Source organism: Mustela nivalis (genome assembly GCF_964662115.1).
Source record: "Mustela nivalis genome assembly, chromosome: 6".
NCBI classification, from domain to species: Eukaryota; Metazoa; Chordata; class Mammalia; order Carnivora; family Mustelidae; genus Mustela; species Mustela nivalis.
The window spans coordinates 4,822,644-4,847,873 of record NC_139025.1 but is presented as its reverse complement, the minus strand read 5'-3'; the positions used below and the strand labels follow the sequence as shown (position 1 = coordinate 4,847,873).

At 49.9% G+C, this 25,230-nt stretch overlaps 1 long non-coding RNA gene across 1 annotated transcript; it reads right to left on the bottom strand.

Annotated features, from left to right (window-relative positions):
• Positions 1-24: 24 nt before the first annotated feature.
• LOC309867408 lies at positions 25-21,492 on the bottom strand. The gene is made up of 4 exons (XR_014313156.1): positions 21,369-21,492; positions 12,280-12,532; positions 10,813-10,920; positions 25-250 (listed from the first exon to the last, which is right to left on the bottom strand). It is a non-coding gene; the product is annotated as an uncharacterized lncRNA (long non-coding RNA).
• Between the last annotated feature and the right edge of the window lie 3,738 nt (positions 21,493-25,230).

Sequence of the window (25,230 nt, the reverse complement as noted above, 5' to 3'; positions counted from 1 at the left end):
ATCAAAACACGATTGGTTTCTGAAATTTCAAGGTTTATTTCATTTAAATAATAATCACATACTTATAACTCACATTTACTTCTCGTGTTTTTAATTTTTTTATGATAGATGGCACATCTGTCTTTGCCAATTACCCAGAGGCAGACACGAGTCTGGGAACAGAAGAAGCCATTAGCACCGCCGTGAAAGACAAGTGGAGCTCTTCTGCGTTTCAACTCCATATTTTCTACGGTGTCAAGCTGTCATTTTCCTGTAGGGAGAGGACACAGGGAAACCCGAAACCCGATGAACACATTTTCAGCAGCGGAGATAATCTCATCCTCCTCATTTGCTGGGCTCCCAAGATGAGCAACTACACTTTCTGAGAAATTCCTTTTAACACCTTCACAGATTCTAGAAACCAGAGCTCTCTGCCCAGGCTGAGAAAGGCTCCTCTCCCCTCTCACACATGAGCCTGTTTTCGTATAATCTGTGAGTTTCCTAGCAGGGACTGCATTTCCTGCACCTGCTGTGTGCGGGGAGACAGGGTCTCTGGGGCCAGGGCCGGCCCCCATGGATAGGAGGCTCGCCTATCTTCCTGCTCATCGCCACCTGATTCTCTACTCGTCGTGTTCTCACTGGTCTCCTGGAGTCTCTCCTTGAATGCCCCCCCCAACCGCTGTGGTCAGAGTGAACCCCATACTTCTGGCCCCCTACTCCAAAACCTCCTTTAGTTCCCGGAGGAAAGACCAAGATCCTGAGTTTCTCGTTGAAGGCCCTGGGAAGCCTGGCCCCAGGGGATGTACCAGCCCCATCTGTCACCCCTTTCGTGCCCACCTCCTTTGCTGTGGCCACACACTGGACAACAGAGTCCTCAAAGCTGCCTGCTGTTCCCACTACCGTTCTTCCCACCAACAACACTGACAGAGTTCTTAGGGCTTGCTGGGCGCTGTGGTGGGTGCCAAAGACGGAGGCGGCCATGAGAGTCTGTAGTTTGCTGAGTTAGAAGTCATGTAGGGGATGCAGGACTCAGCTCTGTTCCCCTAAACCCGGGAGAGCACCCCGACCCTCATCCGCCCGGCCCGCTTTACTAGAGGCTGTTCTGCCACGTTTGCGGAAGAAAGTTTATAGATTGCACGTGTGTGATGCACCTCACACCCACTGTGACAGTTACTACTCAAAAAAAAAAAAAAAGAAGAAGAAGAAGAAGAAGAACAGGTGTTGGCAAGGATGTGGAGACATCGGAACTCTGTGCGTTGCTGGTGGGAACTGAAAATGGTACAGTGGCTGTGACGAGCCTGGTGGTTCATCAAAAAATTAAACAGAATTATCATATGACCCAGCAATTCCTCTTCTGGATATGTACCCCCAAAGCATTGGAGGTGGGACTCAAACAGGTACCTGCACACCACATTCCCTGTAGCGTTATTTGCCGTAGACAAAAGATGGAAACCACCCGAATGTCCATGAGTAGCTGAATGGATACACAAACTGTGGGATGTCTACACAAGGGAATAGCACTCAGCTGACACTTGAAAAAGAGATTCTGACACACAACATGTCCTGCAACATGGATGAACCTGGAGGACATTACGCCGAGTGACCTGCCCGAGCCAGTCACAGAATTCAGACATTGTTGTGTGATCCCACTTACCCACTTGAGGTAGAGTCAAGCTCCTGGAGACAAGAAGGAGGATGTGGGTGTCAGGGGCTGGGGAGGAGGCCATGAGGAGTGAGTGCCTAGTGGAGACAAAGTTTCAGTTTGGAAAGATGAAAGAAAGTTCTGGAGACGGATGGTGGTAATGGCTGTCCAACAGTGTGAATGTGCTTAGCGCCATTGAACTGCATATTTAAAATGATTAAAGTGGTAGACTTTATATTTTATTATTATTATTTTTTTAATATTTATTTATTTATCTGTTGATGGTGGGTGATTAGAGGACAAGCAAGAGAAGCAGAAGGCAGAGGGGGAAGCAGGCTCCCCACTGAGCAATAGGCTGGATATGGGACTCTATCCCAAGATGCTGGGAACATGACCTGAGCCAAAGGCAGAGATTCAACTGACTGAGCCACCCAGATCAATTTCTGCTTCTGGCCACAACACAGTCATGGGGTCCTGATTTACCCTTCCACATTAAATGACAACCAGACAAAACAACTAAAAAATAAAAGATAAAAAAATAATTTTCAGATGTAGGAAAACAGACAGCACAGAACAGTGATCCTTGCAAGATGGGAACAAATGAGGTGTGTCCTCTGATTGCCCTAGTTTGCTTCATTTTCAGGGTGCATGGCAGGAGGGGCAGCCTGAGGAGAGTCTGGGGTTGTCCCTCATCTGAGAAGATGGAGCTGAGAATCCAGGGAGGCCCGGGAGGCTAGAATTTCAGGGCAGCTTTCAAGAGAGGAAAGAGCTATAAAAGACAAGCAAGTTGGTGGGGGAGAGAGAGATTTAAAGTTCTACAGAGGGGCCCCAGGAGACTTTGGCTGAATGCTTGTCAGCGAGCACATGTGAGGCCTGGGGCGAGTCACCAGAAAGGAGATGCAGAACTATCTCTGAAGCTAGAAATCGCTTGTGTGCTTGCTAAAGCAGAGAAACCTTGTAATACACAGGGCATCAGGAAGAATACTCGGAAGGATAATGCCTCAAGAAGATTAGCCTTATGCTAATGGCCATTCTGGTCTTGTCTAACAAAGCTTAAAAGTAAGGGTCAAAAGGATTGAGCTATTTCCAAGAAACATAACTGCTTCTAAGAACAAAGCTCAAGAGTGAGTAAAGGAATATAAAAATATCACAGCCGACAAAATAAAATGTATAATTCTCTCTCCAATCAAAAGATTATTAAGAATACCAAGTAACAGGAAAATATGACTCATAATGGGGGGGGGGAGCAATCAATAGAAACATACTCAGAAATAACACAGATAACAGAGCTGGTTTAAAAGGGTATTAAGTAGTTATTGTAACTAGATTTTGTACATTAGAAGGGTAGAGGAGAACATAAGCATGTTGAAAAGATATGCAGAATATATCTAAAAGACACAAATGGAATTGGCAGAAATTAAAAAATGAGGTCTAGGACTACATGCTACAGAACAAAAATTTAGCACACTTGAAGACTAAATAGCAACTGAAGCCATCCAAACAAACAGGGTAAAAGGATGCGAAAAACCTGAAGAGCATTTAGTGAGCAGTGGGAAATACTCAAATGGTCTAATACACTCACCGGAGTCCCTGAAGGAGGGGAAGGAAAAGATCTGAAGAAATAATGGTTGAAGATTTTCCAAATTTGGTCAGAAGTACAAACCCCAAAATACAAGAAGTTAAATGAACCCCAAATATGAGAAGTATGAATAAAACTATAGCAAGGTACATCAAAGAAGTAGTTATAAAGAGAAAACTTTAAAAGGAGCTGGAGTAAGAAAGAAGGACACATAACGTACAGAGGAGCAAAGATATGTACATGGGCCAATTTCTCATCAGAAACAATGCATGCCAAGGGACAGTACAGTTATATCTAAAAGTTTAAAAACTGCCAATCTAGAGTCATTCCCCAGAAAAGGAAATACCTTTCAAAAATAAGGATTAAAAAGACTTTTTCAGACATACAAAAGCTGAAGAAATTCTTCACCAACAGACCTTTACTATAAGAAATGATAAAGTCTTTTGAGCAGAAAACAAAATGGTAACAACAATTGGGATATCTACAAAAAAAAAAAATGAGCACTGGAAATGGTAATTAATGGGTAAATACCAAAGACATTTTCTCTTATCTAAAAAAAATGTTTAAAGATAATTGACTCTTGAAAGTAAACATGATAACAGTACGCTGAGGGGTTTAAAAGACAGGTAGATATAAAGGCATGGCAGTAATTAGCACAGGGACTATAAAGGGAGAAATATAAGCACAGCTTCGTAAGACTGTTACACTATATGTGAAGAATTCTAATATTGTTTGAAGATAGATTGCAATAACTTATAAAGTATACTTTGAAAAAGTAAACTTTCAAAAAATACACCATCAGTCATTTATTTATTTATTTTTAAAGATTTTATATCTTTATTTTACAGAGAGAGTGGGCACACATAGTGGGGGAGAAGCAAAGGGAGAGAGAGAATCCCAAGCAGATTCTGCACTGTCCAATGTGCTGAGTCCAATGTGAGGCCCAATCCCACCCCCATGAGATCATTACCTGAGTAGAAACCAAGAGTTGGTTAATGGACCAAGAGTCCATTAAGCAATGGACTGAGCCACCCAGGTGCCCCTGCATTAGTCATTTAAAGTGTGAGATGCATATGCTTTAAGCTTTTGAGATATTGCCTCAATCATCACATAAAAAATACAATGTATAATCCAAAAATGGGAATAAGCTTTAAAATTAAAGCAAATGGAATTTAGGTGACTATACTTTCCTTATAGTTAAAAAAAAAGTCTATACTCTAAGCCCTAGAGCAACCTCCATTTTAAAAAAGAGAGGTAGAGTGAATAAGCCAACAGAGCATATAAATTGAAATAATAAAAACCACTCAATTTATCCAAAGGAAGTCAGGAAAAAAAGAACAAAGAGCATATGGGACACATAGGAAAAAAGCAATATAACAGATTTAAACTCAAATTACATCAATAATCACATTAAATATAAATGCCCTAAATACTTTAAATAAAAGGCACAGATTGTCTGATTAAATAAAAGAGCAAAAACAAACTACATACTGTCTAAAATAAATCTTCTTTTATTAAAAAGACTCAGATAAATTAAGAGTTAAGGATAGATACACAATATATCACTCTAAGAATAATCACAAGAAAGCTGGAGTGGCTACATTAATATCAGACAAAGTAGGTTTTGAAACAAAGGGTTTTACCAAGGATTTAGAGAATAACTTAATGATAATAAAGGAGCCTATTCATCAAGAAGACATAATAATTATAGTTGGAGACTTCAGAAGCTTCTCTTAATAATTGATAGACCAAGTACACAGAAAATCAGTAAGGATAAAGAAATCCTGAACAATATTATAAGCCAATTGGGTCTGATTTGAGATCCATAGAATATGCTACCTAACTGCAGAAGAATATGTTCTTTTCAAGTGCACACAAACATTTACCAAGGTAGATCTTATTCTGGGACTAAAAAAAAAGAATAAAATTTTATAAATTCAAGTCATATAAGGAATATTTTCTGGCCACAATGAAATTAAATTAGAAATTGGTATCTGAAAGATATCTTAAAAAGTCCCTTAAATATGTGGAAATTAAGTAATGTACTTCTAAATAACTCATGTCAAAGAAGAAGTCACAAAGACTATTAGAATGTATTTTGAAATGAAGAAAAATCAAAACATGACAAGTCCAAATGTGTAAGATGCAGCTAAAAGTGCTTACCATGAAAGTTATAGCACTGACCACCTAATTAGCAAGTCAAATGTTCTTGAAACAATGATCTTACCTTCTAGCTTAGAAAATGAGAAAAAGAAGATAAATTTTAACTCAAAGTAAGCAAGAGACAAGAAATAATAAAGATAATTATAAATAAATGAAATAGGGAAAAAATAAGTGATAGAGAAGATCAACCAAACCAAACATGAGGTACTTCAAAAGATGTACCAAGTTGCTAAATCTCTAGCCAGGGAGATCTGGAAAAAGAAATAGAAGAAACAAATTATCAGTATCATAAACAAGAGCGAGGCGAGGAGAGACATCACTACAAATCCTACAGGCAAAAAGTAATAATAATGAGAGACTGTTATGAACAACTTTATATGACTAAATTCAGTAACTTAGACGAAATGAGGAAATTATGTAGAAGACACAAATTTTCAGAGTTCACTCAAAAAGAAATAGATAATCTGAATGGCCTAGCCTTATATCTATTAAAGACATTGAATTTGTAGTTAAAACTTCCTCACAGAGAAAATCCCAGGCCCATATGGCTTAACTGGAGAATTCCACCAAGCATTGAAGACAGAAGCAAAATTAATTCTACAGAAACCCTTCCAAAAAACTAAAGAAGAGGGAACATTTTCCAACTCATTCTATGAAGCCAGCATTACCCTGATACCAAAACCAGAATATGATATTATAAGATAGCTACAGAGTATTATCCCTCACTAACAGAGATGCAAATTTTCTTTTAAAAATTGAGCATATCTAATCCAACAATATACAGAAAGGATAATATATCATGGCTAAATGGGGTTTATGAAGGAGTTGCAGAGTTGATTTAACATTTGAAAATCAATGTAATTCATCATATTGGCAGAATAAAGGAGAAAAGACATATGATCACATCAATAAATGCAGGAGACTCATTTCACAAAATCTAAGATGTCATGTCTTGTGAATATTCTCCACAAATTAAAATTAGAAGAAATTCCTCAACACAAAAAAGAGCACCTGCAAGAAAGTTACAAGGAATGTCACTAACGGCAAAGGCTGAACGCTTTCCCCCAGTTTCAGGAACAAGGCAAGGATGTCTGTTCCTACCACTTTGGCTCTTGCTGTTGTTCTCATCACTTTCATTCAGCACTGTATTGGAAATTCTAGCTAATGCAGTATGGCAAAGGGGAGACATAAAAAGCAGATGTACTGAAAAAGTTAAAGTAAAATTGCCATATTTGTTCATGACATGATCATCTATATAGAAAGTCTAAGGAATCTACCAGAAAGAAAAAAAGCCACTAGAACTAATAAGTGAGTTGGCTAAGTTTGCCAGATACAGGTTGATAAAAATATATTGTTATTGCCACATATTAGCAAGAAAAAAAAAGAAACTAAAATTTAAAAAAATAAAACCATGTATTTCATCAAGACAGATTAAATGCATGGGGTTAGATTTGATCAAAGAAGTGCAAATACCACTGAAAACAAAACAGTGTTGAGAGTAATAAAGACCTATTAAGTAGAGAGGAGTCCAGCGTTCATGGATCAGAAGACCCAATGTTATTCAGATGTCAATCATTCCCAAATTAAAGTATGGGCTCAATATTATCCTAATCAAAAGTGCAGCAGGTTTACTGTAGAAATTGATTAGCTAATTAAAAAGTTTATATTAAAATACAAAACTAAGACTAGTCACACACACACACACACAAAACAACAACTTTGAGGGAAAAAAAAAGTAAGGTCAGAGAGCCTAACCCTAAACTGGTTAGTTTTAAGATTTATTACAAAGATACTGTAATCAAGACAGTTCCATATTAACATATATAGAGACACACAGGTCAGTGCAGCAGAAAAAAGTGTTCAGAAATGGACTGACTGATTTTCAACAAAAGTTCCAAAATAAGGCAGTGAAGAAATGACTATTTTTTAAATAATTAATGCTGGAAGAAGTATGTAACCCTATAAAAAGTTAAAAAAATTAATCAACTCTGATATTTCATACCATACATAAAAGTAACCCAGAATAGATCATAGCCCTAAAGGTAAGAGCAAAGATTATACCCCTCCTAGAAGAAAATGTAAGAGGAAATCCTAGTGGTCTTTGGCAAAGATTTTTTAAATATTACATAAAGTATGAAACATAAAAGAAAAAACAAATTAGATGAAATCCAAATATAACTTTTTGCTCTTTGAAAAGAGTGTTATGTAATTAACAGCTATTAATTAATAACTACAGACTGGGAGAAAATATCTAGAAAGCATAGATCCATCTATGCACTTGAATCTAGAATATATGAAGAACACTTATCTTTCAATAAGATAAACAAACCAATAAAAAAATTAAGGCGAAGATCTGATTACACACTTTATCAAAAGAAGACATATAGATGGCAAGTAAACACCTGGGAAGATGCTTGACATGACTGGTTATTATGGAAATGCAAAATAAAACCATAATCAGATACCACAGCACACCCGCTAGAATGACTAAGTTAAAAATAAGAACTAATTATATGTCCACATAAATGGACCTGTAGAAGATATAGTGCTATGTGAAATGAGTCAGAGAAAGACAAATACCATATGATTTCACTTATGTGTGAAATCTAAAAAAACAAAGCCAATGAAGAAATAAAAACAGACCCATAAGTCCAGAGAACAAACTGGTGACTACCAGAGGGGAGGTCGGTGGGTGATGGGGACACGGGTGAGGGGGATTAAGAGGCACAAACTTAAATTTATTAAAACTAATAAGTCATGAAGATGAAAGGTACAGCACAGGGAACATGGTCGATAATACCGTAATCACGTTGTTTGGTGACAGGTGGTGACCCAACTTACCGTGGGGAGCCCTGAGTAATGTATAGAATTGTCAAACCACTGTGTTGTCCACTGGAAACTAACATAACACTGTATGGTAATTATACTTCAATAAAAAAAGAAGAAATGCAACGACTAATTAAACACGTGTACCACATGCCAAAAGAGAGAGAGAATGAAAAGAGGAAAGACAAGACTGATCACACCAAGTCCCAGGGTAGATGGGGAAGCTTCTGGAACTCTACACAGCTGGTGGGACTCTAAAAATAAATAAGCCACTTTGGGAAAACAGTTTGGCAGTTTCTTAAAAAGTTAAACATATGTGTACCGTATGACCCAGCCATTCCACTCCTAGGCACCAACCCAGAGGAAAGCCTATGCCCATGAAGTCTTGGGACACGAGTGTTCACAGCAGCTTCATCTGGAAGAGTCAAGATCTGGAAACAGCACAAATGCCCATCAGCAGATGAATGCGTAACCAAATTGTGGCACAGCCATACAACGGAATGTGACTCAGCAATGAAAAGGAGCAAGGTGTGGGTACTCACAATAATACTTAACTGGCAGGGGAAATACCACGATCATGACACGCACAATAACACAGATGAAGCCCAAAATACTTATTCTGCATGAAAGGAGTCAGACAAAAAGTACATATTGGATGATTCCATTTACAAGCAATTCTGGAAAATGCAAACTAATTTGCCATGACAGAAAGCAGATCAGTGGTTATCCGAGGGTAGGTGAGCGTGGAGAAGTGGATTACAGGAGGAGCTCAAGGAAGCTTTAGGAGGTGACGGTTGTGGTCACCGTTTGTCCATGGGGATGGGGACGTGTGGAAACTCATCCACTGGGTACGCTAAATATGAACAGCTTATTATGACTCAGTTGTATTTCAAAAAACCTACAAATCAGAACTTCAGAACTTCTACTTCTGTTTACTAGTGATGCACTGATCATTTTGAAAGGTAAGAAATAGTCCCGGGAAGGAAACTAGGGTTTTAGAGACACGGCTGAGGCCCACTTGGCATATTTGTGTGTGTTGCAAGACCCCACCTTGTCTATGCCACAGACTCAGACTAATACGAGCTTCTCCTCCCCTTCCCACTCCCTGGCCACCCGTGTTTGCCCAGTTAACGGCTGTGGATTTGAGGAAGCTCAACTCAAAAGTCAGCTCCTCCTTGAGTCAGGATCTGGGACGCATTCTGACCAGAACTCACAATCAGCCTAATCTAAGCCCCGTCCTGTGGGTCACTCCCAGGACACTGTGGACAACTCGTCCCATAGCTTCCATTCCCAGCACAATGCGTGGTCCCAGAAAAACACTTAGTGAATAAATAACAAGCCTAGGGGGAGGAGCAGGTCCCAAACAAGGGCAGGAACGAGGCTTCCTTCTGGATGACACAGACACAGCGAGGGTAAAGGTCCAGAAACCCGAAAGCACGGCCCTCCATCTCCTCCAGATACCGCCTCTCGGGCAGCTCAGTAAAGGGGAACAGAGCAGTGAACATCGAGTATCTCCAAATGAGTCCCAATATATCTTCCTTCCCCCTTCCAGCTCAGGAGGGAATGGGGGTCTTGTGGAGTAGCCACGGTCACATCTGGCCTCCAAAGACCCCACAGGGAGATGATACAGAAAAGGTTAGGCCACACCCAGCCTTTGCAGTAAGGATCATCTACAAGGACGGGCAGATACAATTTTAGTAATCCCTTGTTTGCTCCCTGAGATGCCAAACAGGATAAAAGTCCACGTCAATGGGTCCAAGCTTTTGACCAGAACTGAGCTGACTCACGCAGTATCTCCCCTTTTGGATGGAGTCCCTCAGTAGGTTCCAGAAAGGCTGAATGCAGCCCCATCTGACCCTGCCCCCAGTAACCACAAGTCCCTCCTACATGAGCATTCCTTTCTCTCCCCCACATTCCCATCAGTCCCCAGATCAGCATCGCCAGAGGAACCCTCGTGGGGATCTGGCTTACAGCACCTGCCAACGCCCTTCTGGATGCCAGGAAGCCGGACTCCCTGGGCCGGGTGAGTTCCAGAACGCACGCCTCTCCAGAGTCAGTTCTTTGCTTTTGTGGGCAATTGTTTCATAAATGCCAGAGAGTATCTGAGGTGGGCAAGACTGGAAAGGAACCAGAAGTCCTCTGGATACTCCAATTCATTCCTCCTCAAAAGATGTGTGTCTGCCCTTTGTGGGGTCCTACACCAGCTGAAGGTAAAGGAGATGAGAGAGCCCCACCATGGCCCCCGGGGAGCCCAGAGGTGGTGGAGGAGATCTAGAAGAAAAGAGAGGAATTAAGAGGCAAAGAGGGGCTGGGGGGATCAGGAAAACCTCGTGGAGGAGATGGGCTAAGCCGAGATTTTAGGAAGTGGGCTACCCTGGATGAGGCCCCACAAGGAAAGGCCTGTTTCAGGAAAAGGCAACAGGGCAAGCGAAGGCACAGACACAGAGGAGCCAGGTGTACCCATCAGCACTGTGGTGCAACCCGGAGGAGAAGGTTGTGGGTTCCAATATCCCACACAGCCTGCCTAGCGCAGGGGCCCAGACGCATGACTCGGTGTTCGGTCAATCGATGGTGCACAATTGCTTACATCGGTCCTTTTGAACAGAGTGTTCTGCTTATTTACCTTCCTGGGTGCTACATCGCTCTGGTACGAGGTTCCCAGGGTATAACGTGAAAGCTGGCTTTCTTCTTTCACCTCTTTAAGACTCCAGGAAACAGCCGGATCCTGAATCTACACAAGAAGACGGGAGAAACCTTTTTTTGATGCATGGCAGGACGCACAGGAAGCGAGTGGAATCTCTAAAGCCCAGTGCCCACCCCTAACACCCGTACCCCCGCCCCAATAAAAAAGGAACAGGTGTGAACTGAACCCAGAACAGCTGGGGGCCAAAGGCAAAGAGGGGAGGAGGTCACCCTGAGGAATGTCAGGCAGTCAGTGGGAAAGACCGCATGGCGTACACCCTGAGACCTGTGGCCGCCAGAATCTCTAGAAGGAGAGTACAGGAGAGGTACATAGGACATGTGTGGAGAAAACAAGGACCCATTCCTAAAGATAAGCAAACAAGGGCTTGGGGGAGGAATGACCATGCAAAGCTTAAAAAGAACCTGAAGGACTTCTAGAAATGAAAGATATAATTTGGGAAACAATAAATGAGACACTACAACTAGAAAAGACTCTCTCCTGCCTTCTGCTCATTCCTCCATCACTGGCCCCTCTGCCTTCTCCCTCCAGCCCAGCACACTGCAAGAGAAGCAACCAGAAGAAATCTTCCACCACGGCCAGGCTCGCCTCCACCACATGCCAGCACCACACCCACGCACTCAGTCTTCACCCCTACTTCTAGTGATGAACTTTTCATGCCCCAACCTGAAGGCAAGTCCACCTGTGTTCCAGAACTGTCTCTCCACATCCCCTGAAGGCTGCTGCTCCAGACATTCCCTGCTCCTCTCCCACATGGCTCACTTTCTCTCTCTGCTGGAATATTTTCATCACCTTCTTATGACTTAACCCTAGAGTTAAGTGGATTCCATGCCCAGAGCCAAGTCTTTTCTCTCTTCCCTTGGTTAGCTAATGTTTTAGCTCCAGTAACTTCTTCAAGAAAGGCTTACATGAACCATATCTCCTAAGTCCTTATCCACTCAGTAGCGTCTGTTGCTTCTCTACTCACGTGACAGTTTGGCTAGGTATAAAATTACTTTCGGAGCATCCCCCATGGATGCCTTTCCCCTTCTAGGTTTCTCACCTAACCTGATCACCTTTCCTCAATTCCTGTGTTGTCTTTAACATTTAGTGCCTCTAATCAGGAATGCCTGTGTGCTTACCACTGTATATATCTCCCTCGGGACACAATATTTCCTTTCAACCTGTAGACTCAGGTCTTCCTTTTATTTTTAAAAATGTTTCTTAGGTTATAATCATAATTTTTAAGTTATTTTTCTCTCATAGTCTTAGCTCTTTGTTCTTCAGTCTCATTGGGTACAAATATTTGAGATATTTCTTTACACCTTCCCATACTCAAATCCTTCTAAATGCCTTATTTGCTTCCATTTTGTGTTGTCCACTCCCCCCTCAGTCCTGTTGTCCATATACCTTTCTACGTTGTCAGCTTTGGCAGTGTCTGCTTCTTGTGCCCTTCATATCTGGTAATGGCCGTACTTGTCTGTCGCACATTTTCCTGGGTTCTCCAAATTCACGTCTCATTTCCTTTACTCTTGCCATGACTTCTGTGGGATGCATCTCTACTTTAAGCTCATATTTTGTAGAGGCAATTCTCCCATGTTTTCTTTTTTAATTCATGGCAATATGTTGGGTCAGAAATTCCATTGGCTCCACACCAGTATGACTTAGATAAGAAAGAAAAGATGGAAAGAAAGACAGAAAATGTGCATGTATATCATCCAGTTTTGAGGAAATCCAGTGCACCCATAGTTGATGGACACCCCAATGGCTAACCAAAGCCACATGCACCTCTGTGGGGCTCTATGACTCTTCCTTCTGTGCCTACCATCATCCCCACATAAACGGCCTTTCCCCATGGCCTCTAGGATCCCTCCCTTCCTTGGTGCTCTCTGAACTGCTATGTCTTTGCAGGAAGCCCTGCCTATTTCTTATGATACGGAGCAAGAGTTTCAACCTCTCCCCAACCCTGCCCAACTCTACAACCACACACGTATCCTTCTGCCAAATGACCTGCCAGGATTCCTGATAGGTGAGTGGAACCATGACCTGGTAGCCCTGGATATACTCCAGATTTTCCATCCAGTGGCATGGAGGGGAATCCTCAGGGCCGAAGGGAAACACACAGGGAAAGCAGTTTGACTGTCCTGTGAACACACCATCTTCTCTCTGCTTTGGGTGCTGGAACTCGGGTCTGGGGGCTCTAAGAACCAGTCGACACATCCGTCCGTGCGCCAACTTTTCCTCTGACTCATTACCAAGCGCCCTTGCCTCCGTGCCTTGCTTCCTTATCTATCTGTGCTTCAGTATGTGCGCCTATAATTAACGCAATAGAAATCAGACGAGGGCCAGTCAAGGAATGCATTTCATGGGGCCAAAGACTGGACATCATTTTAAAAACCACGGAACCTCAGACAGTGACAACAAGATGCTGACGTTCATGGAACATCAAGTAAAGCTACTGTGGGGACCGTGAGCAGGACACAATCTCTGAGCTGTGTTTTTCCACTTCTCATGCGGGATGAGGACCAATCCATATGCAGCCTGGTGCCCCAGCCAACAAGGTGTTTACCTGGGGAGAAGGTGGAAAAGCTTCAGGAACAGCGAGGGTTAGAGCTTCGGGAAACGGGGTGCTGTCCCAGGCTCCGTGATGATGGAAAGCATCTTGACACGAAAGCTCACCTCCCTACTGCAACTGGAAATACCCACCTCAGAGACGGCTGGGGAGACCTCATGGGACACTCCCCGTAAAAGCCTCAATCAAGCAAGGTGCCTGGCACCTAGAAACTGGAAAGTAACATTTGGCTCCCTTTCCCCTTCCTGAGCCGTGCCGAAGCTGGAGGGCAGCTCTCACTCTCACCGTCTTCCTTCCCTGCTGGGGGCCATCGGTGTGTCCGCCTCAACCCTGCAACTCTTACAGGGCTGTTTTGATGCATGGATATCAGAGTGGACTTGTCGATTTTTTAAGTCATGAGGTTTTTTTGTTTTGTTTTTTTATCAAGTAATATTCACAACCGATCTCTGGACACTACGCCATCCCATCATCCCCTCCAATTATGTCGTGAGAGACTTGCCCCTTCAGGGGCCCCTGCCACCTCCCCTACCGCTTCTCTTTGTAGCAGTAGGTTTCACCTTCTTCACACTTGATTTGTGTGAATTTCTTATGAGTAGGTACTATGTTTTTGTTTTAAATTCCAGTTAGTTAACATACAGCATAGTATTAGCTTCAGGTGTACAGTACCCGTGTTTCAGCCCGTCTGATGACCCCACGCTCATCACGACAGGTGCCCGCCTTCATCCCCATGACCTACTTCCCCTGCCCCGCACCCACCTCCCTCTGGTGACCATCCGTGCGTTCTCTAGACTGAAGAGCCTTTTTCTTGGTTTGTCTCTTATTTTTTCCCTTTGCTCATTTATTTTGTTTCTTCAGTGCCACATATGAGTGGAATTATATGGTATTGGTCTTTCTCGGAATTATTTTGCTGAGCATCTGCTCTCTGGTTCCATCCACATCACTGCAAATGGCAGGATTTCGTTCTTCTTGATGGCGGAGTCCATCGCATGTGTCTACCCCAACCGTTCGCAGCTGATGGACACCGGGGCTGCTGCAGGAAACAGAGGGGTGCGTGTATCCCTTTGAAGTTTCGTATTCTTTGGGTAAATACCTAGTAGTCCTCGTCGGATCATAGTGTAGAATTTTTATCATCAGAAAAAAATACCAACATCTTAAATAATACACCTGTGTTGCTGCTAAGGCATAATGGACTTTAGAGAGTTTAGTGGAGATCGCCCCGAATGGTGGCAAGCCGAGCGTGAGTGGTGCCCTGTCACCCAATGTCCTCCACTCTCTGGAAACCTCTGAGCGGGACTTCCCCAGCGCGGGAACAAAACTCCTTTAGTTACAATCTCTGGGCCGCCCCGGCCGGCTGGAGGACTCTGACTGGGTGGCGAACATCTCTGATCCTCAGATGCCACGTGTGTCGAGAATGCAAAGAAGATCGAGCCCAAGCTCAGCAGGAGTCCGGGGGAGGGAAAGAGACAAAACCCCTCCAGCAGTCCCCAGCGCCTCAGGACCATCCCTGAGCACGTGATCGAGGAGGGGACAGACCGGACAGCCTGCAAGGGAACCGCAGCCCTTTAGCCATGAAAAGGAATAAATTACTGGTTCACACCACCATGTGGATGAACCCTGAGCTCGCTGTGTTATGTAAAAAGCAGCCAGTTGCTCAAGCCCACGTTGTGTGATTCCGTTTATGCGAAAGGAGGAACAGGTAGATGTATGGGTCGGGAAGTGGGTTAGCACCGGGGCCGGCGGTGAGTGCAGCTGACGGCGGGCAGTGTTTCACGAACGGGGCTCTCCTTTGAGGACGAAGGTCTGGAACTAGGAGTGACTGCTGTACGTCGTGAATGTGCTTAATGCCACTCAACTATACATTTGAAATCAGTTAGAATGGTAACGTCTATGTTACTTATACTTTGCTGTTAAAAATAAAGGCCCAGGGGCCCATCCCCGGAGGACCCCGGAACACAACGCGGACCGTGAGCTCACACTCTGCTTTGAACCATCAGTGGTCCTGCACCATTAGCTTTGCTCTTTAACAAACCACGTCAACACTGAGTGGCCTGAAACAGCTAAGCTCACCATTGTGCGGGCTGGCTGTGCTGTTCTGGGCTGGGCTCCCTGATGTGTCCGTGGTCGGCCGGCAGGCTGCTGGAGGCTGCAGGAACTAACAGGGCCTCTCTTCCATGTGCGGCTGGTGGGAGCCTGCTGGGTGGGGAGCCTCAGCCAAAGAGGGCTGGCCTCTGGTCTCGGGTGCGGGGTGAGGGAGTGCAGAGGGCGAGGCTCAGACAGGAGGTGGGGGCATCCTCTTTGCAAGGCGTTTGGTACAATAGTAGAGGTTTGCCATTCAGGGCTGCCGTGTTCCGGCCCCCCGCGCAGATGCTCTTCCTTGGCTTTCCTTGGGACTCTATGCTTCTTGTTTCAGAACTGAACAGGCCCGACATCACTTTCCTCCCCCCGTGTCCAGAGCCACCTCCTCTCTCTCTCAGCCGCTCTGGAGGGTCGGAGTGAAGGGTCCCCCCCGGGTGGAAGAAATAAAAGGGGGTGAAGACAGGGGTGGGGACAGCAGGAGCGGGAGCCCCTGTCCGGTGTGACCAGGGTCCTAAGGCATATGAAGCAGACTTCGTGTCCAGAAAGAGGAGTTTAGTGTGCAGCGAAGGGCCTGAAGCCATGTGGGAGGTGACTGGACCAAGTCCGTGGTAATGCAGAGCCCCTGATGAGCGTGGAGTGCCATGGTTGGGGCTGACTTCAGGAAAGGCCGTCCACAGAATGGACAGAGATGCTGTTCCGAGAGAGCTCCGAGGGGGAGCGCACCAGCAGGAGGCTGTGATGGAGACGCCCTGGAGGCAGAGTCGATGACTTGACAATGGCTTCAATGTGGAAGGAGTGGAGGGGACGTGGGGCAGGGGTGGGTTACAGGGAGGGCAGGAGCATCGCCCACGCGGGAGGCGGCCGGGGAAAGCACGGTGTGTTTGCAGGGAGAAGGAAGGAGACGTGTGTAAGTGTTGCCGGCCCTTCTAGGGAGACGTCCGTGCGGTGCTGTGGCCCGGGGCAGGGGCAGAACGAGGCTGCCGGGGAGGCCCCACAAGCAGAGGGGCTCAGGCCCTCCGTGGGCACTGCCCCGCCCTGCTGCCTCACCCGCAGCCAGGCCCAAGCCAGCCCTGCGGTCTGATGGGCCGCCGGGGTCTAAAACCCAACTTCCAAGATTGAGCAATAATGTTTTCTCCTCCCAGATGAAAACCTGCCCAAAACATGGGCCCAGATCACTCCCCGGCTCTCTCCTGCCCTTGGAGCGCGCGGTGCCTGGCCACAGCTGCATGGCTCACAACAGAATGTACAAGGCTGTCCTTCTGCCAGCGTCCTTTGAGAAGTAAAAATAGCTGACATGAGCCCGCTCTCCCAGAACCATGAAAACATTTCACCCTCCCTCAAGCTTTCACCTACTGCTGTGTCATCCCACAGGGAGCCTTGAGGGGCCGGGCCGTGCTGAGCCTCCCTCCACGCCGGGCTCAGCTTGAACTGGGGCTGGAGACCAGCGAGTGTCCTTCCATCGCCGCTAAGGTGCAAGACGCACCCGCCGTCGGTGAAGACACAGATGCTTTCTGATCTTCCCGGCACCTGCTGGGGCACGCGATGGCCGGTTATGACATTCCGGGCACGATGAATTCATCCAATATTAGGGTCCCGGACGTGGGTCGTGTGCCCTCAGGCCAGCTACAAAAATATCGCTAAGATTCTGGAGCTAACAGTGCATTTGCGAGGTCATTCAAGGCTAAGACCAGAAGGATTAAAAGATCTGACTCCTTCCTGAGGTCCTTAGTTGTAAAGGACCAAAGAAGCCGTAAAACAAAGATTTATTCAGTTTCAGCCGGACAGCTCAATGGCACAGCCCCGTAAGGACCAGGAAAAAAGAAACATCTGGCTAGAAAAGCACACTTGTTTACGAAAAAAAAAAAAAAAAAAAAAAAAAAAGGTTTAAGAGTCTTCTCCAGCTTTACCAAGTTTTTGGACGAAAACGAGGCTGAACACGAAAAACAATGTAGAACCTTGAGAGCCACAGGGGCAACACAGGCGGGGGGAAAGAACATCTTGTTTCTTCCTCGTCCAGCTGCCTCGGGCAGTGGGCCCCCTCCCGAGCACCCCGGGGAGAAGCCCCGCCCTGGTAGGTAGCCCCTGGGGGCCGCCCAGCTGTGGTGCTCCCCGCACAGGTGGCCAGGCCGCCCCGAGGCCCCGCGCTCTTGTGGGGGAGGGCAGCCTCCGGTCAGATGCTCAGATGATGCTTGTGGAGGGCCCCTGATGACCAAGAGCCTCTCTCCCAAGCTCAGCGCACACTGCCCTGGTGCTTTTGGCACGTAGATGGTGACAACCACTTACTTGGCGTGGGGGGGGGGGGTGCGCGTCTTTGGAGCGGTGGACAATGGCTGTTTTGTAAGGGAGGAAGCCTGCACTGGTAACATGGCCCCAGGCCCAGGCCAGGAAACGCGGCTGCTTTTCCAGGCCTGCCATTGACTCAGCAGGGCTCTGAGGCCAAGCCCTGCCGCCGGGGTCAGCCCAGCCTCCTCCGGACATGCACGCGGTAGCCCACAGAGGCGGGGCGGTCATCACAGGCCGGCCTGACCCTCGGCTCTCCCCGGGATGCTCATGGGAGGAATGGGTTAAGACTGGAAGACGCTTTGAACTTCTTGGCATAAAGCTGTCTCGAGCACGGTAATTAATAAATCTTGCCGCTGAGGTGGATTAAGGTCAGAAGTCACTTGGGGGCCTGGGGAGTAGGTCACGGCTCATGGCTGCATCTCTGGGGCCCGTTACATTGGCAGCCCGACGCAGGGCACAGCAACGGTGGGGGCAGGTGCCCCAGGTTCCCACGCAGGTCAGCGGCTGGGAGGGTGAGAGCACTGTGTTGGGAGAGTCCGAGATCAAGGTTCTTACAGCAGCCAGCGAGGAAGATGCTGGGCAGACCTAACCAGGTAGGGCGGCCCTGCCGCCACAGTCCAGGGGGGCCTACAGGCCTCTGAGCAGTTGGTGCCAGAGGGCTCCCACGTGCCCCCTGAAAGACCACGTTCCTGGAAACCTCGCACCACGCATGCCAAGTCATGAAGAACACGAGACAGAGCCCTAATGTTCCTTCCAGAGGCTCATCCTCTTCCTCTATAAAAGGGGGTGTTGGACCAGCCATGGCGTCAGCGCTCCTGGGTCCCCCAGACTTGTGATCTGTTACACTGTGCTGCCACTCCCTCCCCATGGCGTGGGTGGTCTGTGCACAGTCTCCCTTCTGCTGCCCTCCTGAGCCCCAGCGAGACACTCAGGAACCGGCGTCCCGACACCCCATATGGTCAGACCAGACTGAAGCCAGGCAAGCTCACGTCCAGCTAGGTCAGTGCTGTGCTCAGGACCACCCCTTCCTGCCCACCTGCCCCTCCAGGTGTTCTCGTGGCCCCTCGAATGGGACTCCTGGGCCACGAACCACTGGCACAGGGACACAGAGGGGGCTCTGGCTCCTGAGCTCCCCACAGTGTGTCCGGTTCCACCTGCCGGCCCATGCGGTCCCGAGGCACCCCGCTCTCTGCACGCTGGTTCTGCCCTAAGCCTTCTGCTCTCCCCAAGTCTCTCTCGCCCCGTGTTCCCCAGGAACCCCTCCCAGACCAACCTCAGCTAGCCCTCCCATCGGAGAATCCCGCCCTAACCTCCGAACGCATTCGAAACGCATTTCTAAACAGCGATTCGACCTTTGGGCTAATGAAGTCTGTTCTCACCAGTAGGGCGCCCTGACCTCTCCCAGCGGCCCGGAGAGTCTCCTCTCCCTGCCCCGATGGCAATGTGCTCGCACACACAGAAAGGACTCGTGAAAGCCTAACCATTTGTCCTGCTCAGCTGTGCCTGTCCGCGGCTGATGCGGCATCTGCCTCTGCCGGCCCCGTCGCAGCCTCATCCCCCCGGCCACCGGGCCAGCTCCCCTGCTCCTGTCATCCAGAGTCCCCCTGCCCCTTTTCATCATTGGAGGGCGGGGGCATCCTTAGCCCCCCAACAATTCCCCATCAGGATGGCAGCAAAACCTCCTCCTCCAGCCCTCCAAGACCTCCTGCCCCTCCACGCCTGAGCAGTCCTTCTCAAACGCCTTCTCAGCACCCCCTGGCTTGACCTGGGGTCAGGGCTCAGGGGTAGTCAGTATTGAATCAGAGCACTGTCTCCTCCGCTACCTCAGGGACAAGGCTCGTGGTCACCGACCATCAGTGTGGCTTCTGCTGTCGGTAAGGGGGCAGCAGGCTGGCTCGCTGACCAGTCAGAGTCCCCACCGACTAGTCCCCTCGGACACCCCAATCTGCTTCCAGGCTTGGAAGACACAGCTCCTTCCGCCTCCTACATCTGTCCTCACCACCGCCATCCTCAACCCATCATCCTTCCACCCCCCGAAGAGTCCCTTCTCCATGGGAGGGCCCCCCTCCATGCCCCCTGCTTGCTCCCACAGGGGCTGGCACCATCCTTGGCCAGGCCAGGGTCCGAGGTCGCAGGGGCTGGGGCTGGGAGGCCACGGCCAGTGAGGCTCTCTAGGGAGTGCGCGTCTCGCTCCCTGGCGTGTCCTTCCCGGAGCCCCACGCTAGGACTGGACAAGCGAAGGCCCCTCCTCGCTGAGGCTCAGCCCGGGTCTCCGTGTGTGAGCTGAGCTTGCCGCCCTGGCTGGCTGCTGGCTCCCGGGCCGAAGGAGCCTTGCCTTTTGTTTACGCGGGGGAAAGCCAGTGTTCTCTGGCTATTATCGGTGACTTGCCGCGCGCACATGGCGAGACCAGGGAGCCCCGGTGCGGCCCCCGCGCGCCAAACCGCCTTGCCCTCTGAGCCACTTACGTTTCAGAGCTGGTCTCAGCATGCTTGATGAGGGAGCAGGTGGCTGGCTGAGGACAAAGTAAGAGCTGGCGCCTTGCACCCCCCCCTTCATCTGCTCCCCTCCATAGGTGTAGCATTCCTCAGGCACCCCTGACTGCCATAAAATGATAAATAGTTAACTTGCTGAGATCACAATCCTTCAAAACAGGAGTCTCCCTTGGTTTGCAAATGTCCTTGAGATTACAACAATCAATAGCCCAATTTCCAAGGACACAGAACTCAGTTTCTCAAGCCAAATGTCACCCTCCCCTCCATAAAACCTAAGGAGGTGGGGGTGGAAGGAAAAGTAAATTTCTTCTAAAACCTAAATCTCATTAACAAGGATGCTGGATAGCAGGAATGTAACATTCCACCGGGAGACTCCCAATTGTCTTTACTTGATAACAACTAAGCCTTCAATATCCTGATAATATTCTTTGCCTCAATAGCCCTCCTGAATACCCCTTTGTCCTCACCTACCCAACTCCTGCGTATATAACCAACCACCCCTCACAACCCGGCGCGGCAGCCGCATCTCTGCCTGCCCACGGGCCCTGTCCCCGTGCTCTAATAAATCACCTTTTGCACCAACGACGTCTTAAGAATTCTTTCTTTCGTCGTCGGCTCCGAACCTCCTCACCCCACCGAACCTGACTTAGGTTCTGGGACTTCATCATGCTGGCTGGCGAGGCCCTGGTGTGCCAAAGTCCTACACTAACAGCACGATGGTTTTGTCGGATCCCAGAGACCGAATCGGCCCAGCCTCCCCCTCCCCACGTTGGCAGGCATGGCCTGACCGTCTCTTTCGGGTGAGTGGGGCCAGGGACCGCCTTGTGGAGGCCTTCTCGCCCGTCTGGATGTTTTCACGTCGTCTCCGGAGGCATTGGCCAGGGCCCCGAGAGAAGAGGTGCCGTAAATCATCGACCCCCACCACCCCTACGGAAACACTAGACGTGCTCAGAATCGGGCGTGTTTGCCGCACAGGCCCGGCAGCCTGACGGGCAGGAGTCCGAACCGGCTGCATCAGGGGCACCGCCGAAGCCTCCGCCCTCCGTAAATCAAGCCGGGGCCTTGGCATCCTTACCGGGTGCTTCCCGCTCCGGCTCACCCAAGGCTGAGGGGCTGCTGCCGGCCGCTCCCACCCACGCCACGGGCTTGGGCCTCGGCTTAACCTGGCCTGACCCCGCAGAGGCCCACACGCTCAGCGTCCCACACACCACACGCGGCCACAGGATTACACAACTCCGTCCCGATGCTGCAGAGAACAGCATGTCCAGGCGAAGCCCAACCCCGCGGCCCGCGGGAGACAAACAGCAGGAGGACGGGACCTGTGTGCGGCCGACGGGCCGCGCCCACCGCAGCCCAGCTCGGTCACTCGAGGCCCGGCCGCCGTGGGCAGAGGCCACCGCCCCCTCCAACCCAGCCACTGCCTCCGCAGAACGGGCACGGGAGGCCCGGGGGCTCCGGCCCAGCCCAGGGCTGCATGGCGCAGGCTCGGGTGGCCCTTGAGCCTCCGGGGCTGGTCGGACCCTGTTGCCGTGAGGTGGTGGTGGGACGAGCGAGCGGGAAGGGCCGGAAGTGTGGATTTTACCGGATTCCCGCTTACTCGGGATGAGCTGCCTGCAGAAAATGGGCTGTTAGAATCTTGCCTTTCATGTCTGGCCAGGAATACTGCTCCTCCTCGGAGCAGAGGGCTGTGTCCAGGCTCCTCAGCAGGGCCCAGGGGCCAGCTGTCCCAGAATGACTCTAGCCTTCGCTGGGGAAAGTCTCTGCCAGGAGAAATGGTGAAAGTGGCACAAACCAGGAGACTTCCTGCAAACACAGCCCCAAGCTACCAACCTCGAGGAGCTCTGTCCCTGTGAAGAAGCCGGGCCCTGGGGACCTGTGCTTCCCACCCTGACAACACCTTCCTTACGGAGGCCCCAGATGCCTGGTGGGACAGAGACGCGTATCTCTCAAGATGGGGACGTCCCCAAGAACATCTCTCGCTTAGGTCCCAGCCCTGCTCACAGACCAGACAACTGAAGGAGACGGAAATGCGGAGGACTTCTGGAGCCCGAAGACCCCGCTTGCGACCCCAGCATGGTCTCTGGGTGACACGGGCCCAGACACAGGGTGTCTCTCGTAGCTGGGAGCCCAGGGAGCAGATGAAAGCACAGATCCTGTACAGCCCCCGTGTGCGCTTCCTGGAGGGAGTCAGACTCAGAGACACAGAGTGGAACGGGGGTCTCCAGACGGCGACAGAGATGGCTCCAGCTTGGGAAGATGGAAAGTTCTGGAAAGGGATGGTGATGAGGGCCGCCCAGCCACGTCAAGTGTTCAGTGCTTCTGGATTGATGGTGAATTTTAGGCCATGGGTATTTTAGCACAATAAGATAAATTTTGAAAAAATACTGCAGTTCCTTGGGGCCCAGCAGTGCACGCATGTCGAGAAAGGCCGTATTCTCGGGGAAGAACAAGCCGGGTGTCCAACGTCTCCCACGGCCAACGGAGAGGTACAGAGGCTCTGGGGCTTCTTTGGAGTCTGGGAGCAACACAGCCCCCCCGCAGGCGGGAATCACTCCGACCCGTTCACTGGGTCACCCACAAAGCTGCGTGGTGTGGGGCCCGGATCAAGAGGGGGATGAGCAGATAGAGTATCGTGCGGCCACGGTCTCTGTTTGGGAAGATGATCAAGTCTCAGAGACCAGGTAGAAGTTGCATAAACTTCTTGCAAGTTGCAAGAGCGACGTAAACAATCACGAACCAAGCCAGGAGGCGGTGGGGATCGGCCGACGACGGAGCATCGCAGACGCCCAGCCCCAGCGCCCATGTCTGAGCTTGGGAGTGTGGAGGGTTCACTCTGTTCCCGTGGGGCGTGGGGTCAGCACCATGCTCTGCCCCGGGGACTGTGTAGAACACGGGGAGCTTCTCAAACGTCACTCAGGAACATCAGTCTTCTGTGCTGGCCTCCACGGGGCAGATTACGTCCCGGCTGCCGCAGGGTGGCCCCAGCCAGCCACAGCTCTGAGCTCTCAGGCCTGAGGCCAGGAGCTCGGGCTCAGTATGGGGCTCTGAGATGCACAGACAGGTTCCCACCACCCAGGAGCTCCTGGACACGGGGAGCAGACGCAGGAGCCCCTAAGCACAGTCCCGCACGCACCCCACGACACATGGGGTCCTCTGTGGCTGCCACTTTCAGAACGCACTTAGCGTTCCATGTCTCTTCCCCCCACCCCCCGAGCCTGGGAATGGCTCATGACCTGAGAATAAACAGGACATGAATCGTAGAACTGGGCAGGCCGAGGAGATGCCTCCAGCCCAACCGCCTTCCTTCATAAACAGGCTGCACACATGGGCCCTGCCGGCACCCAGGACCTGGCTCAGTCTTCCCCAAGGTGGACACCGGGACCCTGATTCACAGCGGAGCTGTGCTCACCACTCGAGGTGGTTCGAGGCTGGTAAGGACCAGTACTGGGACGAGAGCTCGCGCGGGCCTGCCCACACCTCCTCCCTGCCTCGCTGGGGCACAGGTGGGCACACGAAGCTCCCCTGCGTGGGTACTGCCTGGGGACACCTGCTGCGCGGCCAGCTGGCCAAAGATCCCGAGGCGGCCAAGAAGGTCCAGGCACAGGCCCACACAAGCTCCCCAAGGCAGGGCCTGGGACGGCCAGGCTCCCTCCGCGGCCCAGCCCGGTGGCCTCTGTCTGCGTCACCTTCCGGTTTCAGGCTGTTCCTTGGCCGTAGCCCTTCTCTGCATTCTTCCTTCTCATCTCTTAACGACGAATTAAATTCTTCTCATTTTTTGACCCTGATGCAAAAGAACAACTGAGAAAGAAAGAAAAAGAAACGCCAGCTGACGAAAACCCCCAAGTGCATCTGGCACTGCATTTTTGGATCACACTGGGGGTGAACCCCGGGGTGGGCCACCTGGGGGTGCGGCTCCCTGAGGCAAGAGCATGTGCGTCCCTTTGGTTTGGGGCAACCCGAGTGCAAACCTGTGACTCAGAAATGACGGGACCTGCCTCCCGAGCTGGAGGAAGAACCGAAGGAAACGGGGCACGGAGTGGGCGCTCAGGGATAACGCTTCCTTCGCCAACAAACATGTTCAACCACGACCCATCTGCCTGCCCGCACTTGGCCTGGCCCACGGGTCAGCCTCGCAGAGAGCCCGGGGGCCATCGATGGCGTAGGGCTCACTGTCTCCCTTGAGGCTGATCATTCGCTCCTCTGACAAGCTCTGGGTTCGACGCTGCAGCCGGGACATCTTTTCAGAGGAAAGGCCACTCCCCCAAAGGCTGCAGGGTGACATAGCAACGACCCTGCCAGCAATCGTTGGGCACCCACCATGCCCTCCAGTCCTGGCGACTGCCCCGCAGCACAGGGGTCTCTACTCCTGAACCACGAGCCTGTAACCAGAGCCCCCAAGAGCTGACATAACAAGCCGGAGGCCATAAAAGCAGGGAGGGCCCGAGGCCAGGCGCCCGGCTCCAGGGCCAGTCACCCCTCCTCCCAACGCGTCCTCAGCCCCGAGCCCGGTGCTGGCTCTCCCGAAGAGCAGGAGGGGCCGCTGCACACATCGCTGCTTCTCCCTCCGGCACTCTCCTCCGCTCCTCTCCGTCCAGAACCACGGGGGCTTCCTACAGCCTCCCTGAGCAGGATGGGGGCTCCTGCAGGGTCTGGGGACAGAACGTATCTAGAACTTGCTTCAAACCTCACCCCCAGGGCCAACCCCGGCGAGGCCCAGCGCCCCTGTCCCTGCCAGGTGGAGGGCGGAAGGGCGCGCTCGGCTGGGAAGGCCAGCAGGTGTGGGGCTTAATCTGCGCTCTAATCTGGGCATCAACTCCAAGGAGTGGCCCTGGTTTCTTCATCTGTGAAATGGGAACAAGACGAGACCCACCGTCCCTACAGTTCTTGTGAGGGGGAAGGGAATGACACACGCACCAGGCCCGGAGAGCACCCGGTGG